This window comes from Acanthopagrus latus, chromosome 9, assembly GCF_904848185.1.
Source record: "Acanthopagrus latus isolate v.2019 chromosome 9, fAcaLat1.1, whole genome shotgun sequence".
Lineage (NCBI taxonomy): Eukaryota > Metazoa > Chordata > Actinopteri > Spariformes > Sparidae > Acanthopagrus > Acanthopagrus latus.
This window is the reverse complement of record NC_051047.1, coordinates 25,404,901-25,412,215: the sequence shown is the minus strand read 5'-3', so window position 1 is coordinate 25,412,215 and position 7,315 is coordinate 25,404,901. Positions and strand designations below refer to the sequence as shown.

The 7,315-nt window shown below is 40.3% G+C and overlaps 1 long non-coding RNA gene across 1 annotated transcript; it reads left to right on the top strand.

Annotated features, from left to right (window-relative positions):
- Positions 1-3,607: 3,607 nt before the first annotated feature.
- Positions 3,608-6,860, top strand: LOC119025990. Its single transcript, XR_005076981.1, has 3 exons — positions 3,608-3,668; positions 3,823-3,879; positions 6,157-6,860. It is a non-coding gene; the product is annotated as an uncharacterized LOC119025990 (long non-coding RNA).
- The last annotated feature ends 455 nt before the right edge of the window (positions 6,861-7,315 follow it).

The window sequence follows — 7,315 nt, the reverse complement described above, 5'->3', positions numbered from 1 at the left end:
CCTTTAGTTTTAATTGACTCTGTTTAAAGACGTCGCCAATTTATGTTCTTGTTATCAGAGGCCTGCAGGCCCGACACTTGCCTCCGCAAAGTGAAACCATTCTGCGGGCGTCCAGTGTGATAATCCTGGGAATAAAAAGCTGCATGTAGTAAGAACATCTTAGATCATCCCCAAACATGCATTACGTTTAGAGAAGAGATTATGTTGCTGAATTGGAAAACAGATTTACTCCCTACCTGTAATAGGGATGTAGTGCTGCAATGTCAAGTGGGAGAAAGAGGGACGAGTGAAAAAACACCTCTTAAACCCAAACACTGGCTGTGAGACTATATTTTTACAAGCTTATTCCCTCACTAAAAGACATAAAACATATTTTGTGACCTGTATTATTACACAAAGCCCTTTATAGTGCTCTACAGAACTGAACATAAATATTTGCTTTATTCTCTCCTATAGAATTCCATAGAAAATATTATAGGTAGGTATTATAAACAGCTTAGTGCCACTAAAACTGTCTCACAAAGCTGTCACTGACTACAGTGCGTGTCTGTAAATTCCTGGAACCATTCCTTTTTTTTTTTATTATCACATTATGATAATAGGATGTTCTCCAAATTGTATTCTGTAGATTTGAGCCATTTGGCGACCGTGCCTGCTGAATCAGGTGTTCTGGCGAGCGATGAACCTCTGCTAAATGCGGGCAAGTTGCCTTTAGTAGAGGTGGATTAGAGCAGAGGATTAGAGGAGCTCACTGTCATTTTGCTTCAGCGCATGAACCAGGTTCTGTTCTTGATCCCTGCAGCAACAGCTCTGACTCCCTCCAGCTTCGTGTGGCCACGTGATGCCATTTTAGTGGAGCACTAAGGCATCCAGCTGTGCCTGCAACCTTTAAGAGTTTGTTTGGAGAAATCTTTTTCTTCTATTCTGTGGAGCAAAGTGATGAAAAAAAGTGAGCTAAGTGCTGGAGTTCTGGAATTAAAAAGATAAAAGCCGGGGAAATCTGTTGATAATTGAGAAACTTGCCCCGTCAATTCAAATCCATGAAATCCCTGTGGTGAGAAAAAAGCATGCTCGACTCCAGTGTCTTCTCAGTCAGCCCACAATTTGATGTTGCGTCTCTTGATCTTTCTGTGTCTGACATGATTTTTGCTAACACCAGATAAAATTAATTCAGCGTTACTAATGACTCAACATGACCCCGTCAATCTAAGCCTGTTTCCATAACAAACTTGAACAATGGGCGTATAAGTATGCTTCCTAATATGAGCGCTAACGTGCCAAGAGTTAGAAGTAAGGATCAATATTTTTCCCATGTCTGCGTGATAAGCACAGAGCTTCAAGCCAGGAGGTAATTAGTTAGTAAGTTAGCTTCAACACTTGAAGCAAAGGGAAACAGCTAGCATGGCTCTGTATCTAAAGTTTAAAAAATACACCTAGCAGCACATTTAAAGCTTGCTTTTATGTCATTAATTAAACTTTAACACTGGCTACATACAATATTTATGTGGGGGGGGGGGGTATTCTATTATTTCATAGCTGTGAGGTGGAGTGACTTGCTAAGCTAATCACTGCATCGATCCATACATAATGATATAGTATAACATTTCCTTATTAAAATGTCTAAATCCCTGTGACTGTGTGCAAGGTAATGGTGCTTTTCAACTGGTCACTTGTTGCTATAACTGCTATAACTTCCAAGAGAGAGTCAGGGAGGTGCCAAATGAGACTAAACATAACATAATCACACTACCTTGTTTCATAAACTTTGTGTTTACTTGCGCTACTCACAAGCAACAACCAAGATAGTGCTCCTGTTGCCCGAGGAATGGAAGTGACGTTAGTAAGATGTAGTTTGGGGAGCGTTTGCTAATTAGGAAGACATTGACAAGATGTTGGTATTTGGTCGCTGTCTCGCCAACTTATTCCCAATTAGCAAATGCTCCCTGTACAACGTCTTTCAAATGCAACTTGCAGCAACCTCTGCAGGATATCTGTGTGCTATTAGGGGGTATGCACCAAGGGTATTATGTTTGAATTCAGGTCAGCCTCTTGATAAACTCAGCACTCATCAGAGACTCGGATTCTCTATTTTCATTTATTTATCTATTTACATTTCCCCTCCAGCTCCAGTGGTTGGTCAACATTATGGCACATGATTGAGATTACTTTTGAGGATTGCTGCTACAGTCAGGTTGATGACGAGTGAAGACAAATCCACTATTTAACCCTGAAAGTATAATAATAATCATCTCTGAGCCCTCCTCCTATTGGTGAACCCCTATGGAGTCCTTTGTGACTCCAGGTGTTTATTCCTCCAGAAGGTCTGGCTCCACACCCAAATTTTTCCTGATTATCTCCTCACGGAACACTGGTAAACATCTTTTGTTTAATGGTATATCGGGGTATTTAAAAATTCCCAGAGGTATCATTTTCAAAACAAAGTTGTGTGCGCTATTTGCCTCAAGAAAGTTGTGGCCAGTCTGCCACCATCACTAGCACATGTTCATTCGGTATCTACCACGGCAACGAGTCTTATTAGCTCCTCAAGCAATAATCTATAGAAGCAGGGTGCTTATTTCCTATCTATCCAATATACTATGTGCCTTAATTTAAACCCAGAAAGACATGTGAAAGTAGGCTAATTGCATATTAGACATACAGCATTGTAGGCTGGAGAATACTATACATGATACAATGACTTCAATCACCAGCAGTTTAGCTTTTACCTTTTTTTTTCTTTACACATTTATAGTCATTATCTGTATACTCCAGTAGAGTAAAAGAGTAAAACAAAGCATCAAACCATACGTGTGTGTGTTTGTGTGTGAGCAGTGGGGTGTCTTCACCAGTACAAGCACTGATTTCCTCGTCAGCAGTGACCGGTTTCCTGCTCATTACAGCCTGTCTTTTGTGATATTCAGCAGGGAACAACTGTATGTTCCCTTTGATTCTCAGTGTGGTAGTAAAGCTCAGGATTCACGGCGGCTGGATAATAACTCCCTTGACCACTTTCAGAGGCGTGTAAGTCAAATTTTGCTTGCTACCTTGCTGAGGCTGGAGGTGGCTGTAACCACAACAAAGCCTTTGCTTTGGCTGCAGCGCGCGGCTACACAATAACTCGGAGAACAAAGTGTAAATCTTTTGTAAATCACTTTCTTGGTTTCTCATAAACATCCATCTCTAAAGTCTGCCTGCATACTTAAAATGCCTTGAAGGGACTATGGGGGGACTTTTTCAATTTTGCCTTTTCTTGCTTTATTGTGGAAAATGTACATGATGTAAAACTTTAATATTGCTCTGCCTCTGTAGCATTTCCCTACACTCCGCTAAATCTTGCTGCTTTTATGGTATACAGCCAATTCTTGAGGATAAAGAACTCTACTGGGATCACGCTGAAGGGCATCACGGTACGTTGCCTTGTGACAGCCTATAAGCAACTGCACTACTGCTCAGTCTATCATTGTCCACTTAATACCATCTATAGCATCACACTCTAATGTACACAGCTATTTTAACACTGCAGTAACCGCGTCTTTCTCAGTAAATGCAATGATCTCAGCCGTAATGTTTAAGATGTGTTTCTGCACGGCTCGTTCCCACTAACAAGGTCACATGTGGAGCCCAGCAGTGACTTTGAATTTCCAGTCCCAGAGCCATCCTTCAGACTCGTAAGTCTGCCTTGTTTCCACTCATCAGTCACAACTTGTTGCTCAGGTGACGAATCTGAGGCCTGGCTTTGAAATAAAATTATTGAATCCATGCATGGATATATTATTCAGGAGAGTTGTCACTGATTCATTATCCAACTCTGTGCATCAACAGGATGTAGAGAACAGAAGATCAAAGGCCGCAAAGAGATGACTTTTCATCTTGGTAATGGTGAGCGGCTGCTACACATTCAGTGTGTGTGTGTGTGTGTGTGTGTGTGTGTGTGTGTTCAACACACGACTACATGGTTTATTTTTGCTCAGGAAAGCCTTTGAATTAAATATTAGAGTGTGGAGTTTATAGATGTAGGCATCCGTACAATCAATGATTTAAGACACAACATTTAGCTCTCAGTTCTCGGCTACATCACAGAGGAGAGGTTAACATCTTTGTGTTTGTGTGTCTGTGTACATGTGGTGATTCATTTTGTAAGTTTCTCAGAGTTTAGTGGGACTTTGCAAATTAGCAAATTATAGATTTAGTAATGAGTGTAAGCGATGGGTCAGACAATAAAGAGAACCTTGCCAACAACAGAGGGGTATGTAAACATAAGCTATCTTGTTGAGTGAATGACTTGAGCCCCTGGATGTAAAAATGCAGCCTTGTTATTAAGTTAAAGGGAGCTGGTCTGCTGACTGAGTGCTAATGTGGGGGGGGGGTCAGGCAGCCCAGTCTATAGATAGCCCCAGATATAATGTTAGCAGCTAGCATTTAATATTTCTACAACATCAGATACATCTAATGTTGACATTTGTACCAAACGTGGCATATCAGGTATGCTTATATCCACCATGATGGTGGCTGCCAAACAGCCAACCGCTACCATTGGATGTTTTTAACCTGGGGACAATTCCAACTATTCTTGGGGCGACCAAAACAGGTTTTTTTATTTTTTTTATTTATAAATCTAACAAAGTGTTTTTTGTCTTTACCCCTAAGCAGAGCATAAGAACAGTTATGACAAGAGGGAAGTTAAAAATTCAAGACAAACAGTGTAAAGTTTCACCCTATCCATGGTTTTGCAGGAACTTACTTAACATTTATCTTGCTGACAACTTGTTTGGAAAGTTATACTGACATCAAATTAAGAATAAGGACACAAATATGTATGGGGTAAAACATTCAATATATGATCTTTGTATGGTTCAGCTTGAGTTGCTTCCCCTATTGGTCAAAGAAAATAAATTAATGTTGCTTCAATGATAAAACTTATAATGATTTTGTGCAGAAAACATTAAAGGTGCCCAAAACTTCTCTTGCGGTCCTGGCTTACCAAAATTGATGACAGCATAATAAATAACCCTAAGACTTGTTCACAAATTCTTTATAATAATAATAAAAAAAACTATACCTCTACCAATGCACTGAATGCATAGCCGTTCATCACAATGAAAACAAACACTGCAGTTTACTCTGAAACAACTCCCTGTGGAGCAGCTCTGAGTCGCCCAGACATCACTGACGGTGCTCAGGACTGCAGTTCCATAATTAGGCTCTGCTGTTTTGCTGAGCTGCGAGGCGTACCTGACACTGGCCGTGTTAATTATGGTGACAAAATACTGCATGCTGCAGTGGGATAATGGGAATTGTTTATTTAATAAAAAATATATAGCTTGTAATTCAAAGTAATGACATGCAAATTTTGATTAGCACAAGTGATCCTATGCGTTAAAACCTTTAATGCAGCCATACGAGAGGTGGATTAGGTAATTAAGTGTGTGTGTGTGTGTGTGTGTGTGTGTGTGTGTGTGTGTGTGTGTTTACTGTACTTACTTACCACCTCTGGCACATTTATGAATTTGCTTACATTTATGTCTGCTGACTGTTAAAGATAATGAAAAGCTGTGTGTTTGTGTGTCACTCTGTGTGGGTCGCTCTGTGTGTGTGTGTGTGTGTGTGTGTGTGTGTGTGTGTGTGTGTGTGTGTGTGTCACATAATCCTGGCAAACAAACTATCATTATGTGAAAGAGTGGGTGCAGACAGCTCCACTGCAGTATATGGAAGCCCCCTCTTCGATAGGTAGATGTCACTGAAGGATCCCCTCTTGTCATTTTCTTTAAATAAATTAAAAGAACACATTTGATGTAAAATTGTGGTAAAAGACCTTAAAAGAAGCTTTTCTGTCCTATTATTGTTTTTTGAAATTGACCAGAAACAGATGTCCCCTCTTAGACTGTACAGACATTAAGTGCCCTGTTGGCAATATTGACGTGTATGTGTGTTTTTGTGTGTGTGTGTTTGCAGTACTTAATCACCACCTCAGGCACATTCATAATTTTGCTTATATTTGTGTCTGCTGGCTGTTATAGAGAATGAAGAGCTGTGTCAGTTTATGTTTCTGTTTTGGCTGTTTTTTAATGCACATATGCATAATGTAAATGTTGATACATGCGTGGAACGGGAGGCTGCTGTGAGTCTTAAATCTCTCTCTCTCTCTCTCTGTCTCAGTGGGCGACGACCGAATACGTTCACCACACAGGATGGCACCCACAAGCACAGAACATGTGGAATTGAAAATCCCATTAAAAATAGGCCAGCTGATAAGGGAGATGAGCACATAGTGCTCCGAGTGATTTCCCAATTTCACACCTCAACATTTTTCCTCCATTCAGGGCTCGGATTGGGCTTCAGTTTGAAAGTGAGGAGAGCTGCACACGCAACACAACAACAACAAAAAAAAATCCTATTTGGTCAGAAAACAAACAGTGTGCGCTGGAACTCTGCAGACGACTGAAAAAACATCACACCACAGTGAAACACGGCCAAGTCCAGCCATCCTACCTGCCCGCTGCTGTTTCAGATCTATGATCCGCAAAGTGGGAGGGGATTGCAGCTGGTTAGTCACTCCATCATCATTGTCCCAAACACATAATCATAGCCAAGGCATGGCACTGTAACCATCAATTGCTCGTTGCTGTGCTGTGGGTGATGCTGCCTGCTGTTTGGCTTGTGTTTTTTTATAGATGAGCTGTGTGCTGTGTTTTCTGGTTTTGGAATGATTCATTTAATTCATTGATTCCAGGATGTCTGTGATAAATGTGTTTTCTTACCCTGAAAATCTGTGTCCAATTTTCTCCCACCTCTTCATGCAGAACTGTAGATTACATTCAAGTATTCAACATGTTGGATGTCATCACACACCAGCTACATTGTGGTTAAATAAAAATAAATGTTGTGAATGTATGCTTCAGCAAAACACAGATACATTGACACTTTACTTTTTCATTACGGTGCAACTTTTGGTTTCTTTAACTTAAATTTTTAGTTTCATCCTGTGACAATGCTGTGCTTATGGTCTGGTTAGGTTTAGGCACAATATCCATCTGGTTAGGATTAGGAAAAGATCATTCTTTGGCATAAAATACAGGTTTGGTTGGAGAGTCCCAAAGTCTCATTAAAAAAAAAAAAAAAAAAAAAAAAAGTCTTGGGCTTAGTTCATGCTTACACAGGTATTTCTGTAAAAAGAAAAATCCTCCATTGAGGCATTTTCACAAATAATCTCCACAGTACACCTGAACATGCATATCTCGTGGTCACAAACACTGGGCATGCACGTGAAGTTGTAAACAGGAAGCATAGTGGAGACTCTACTGGTCAGTAGACATAA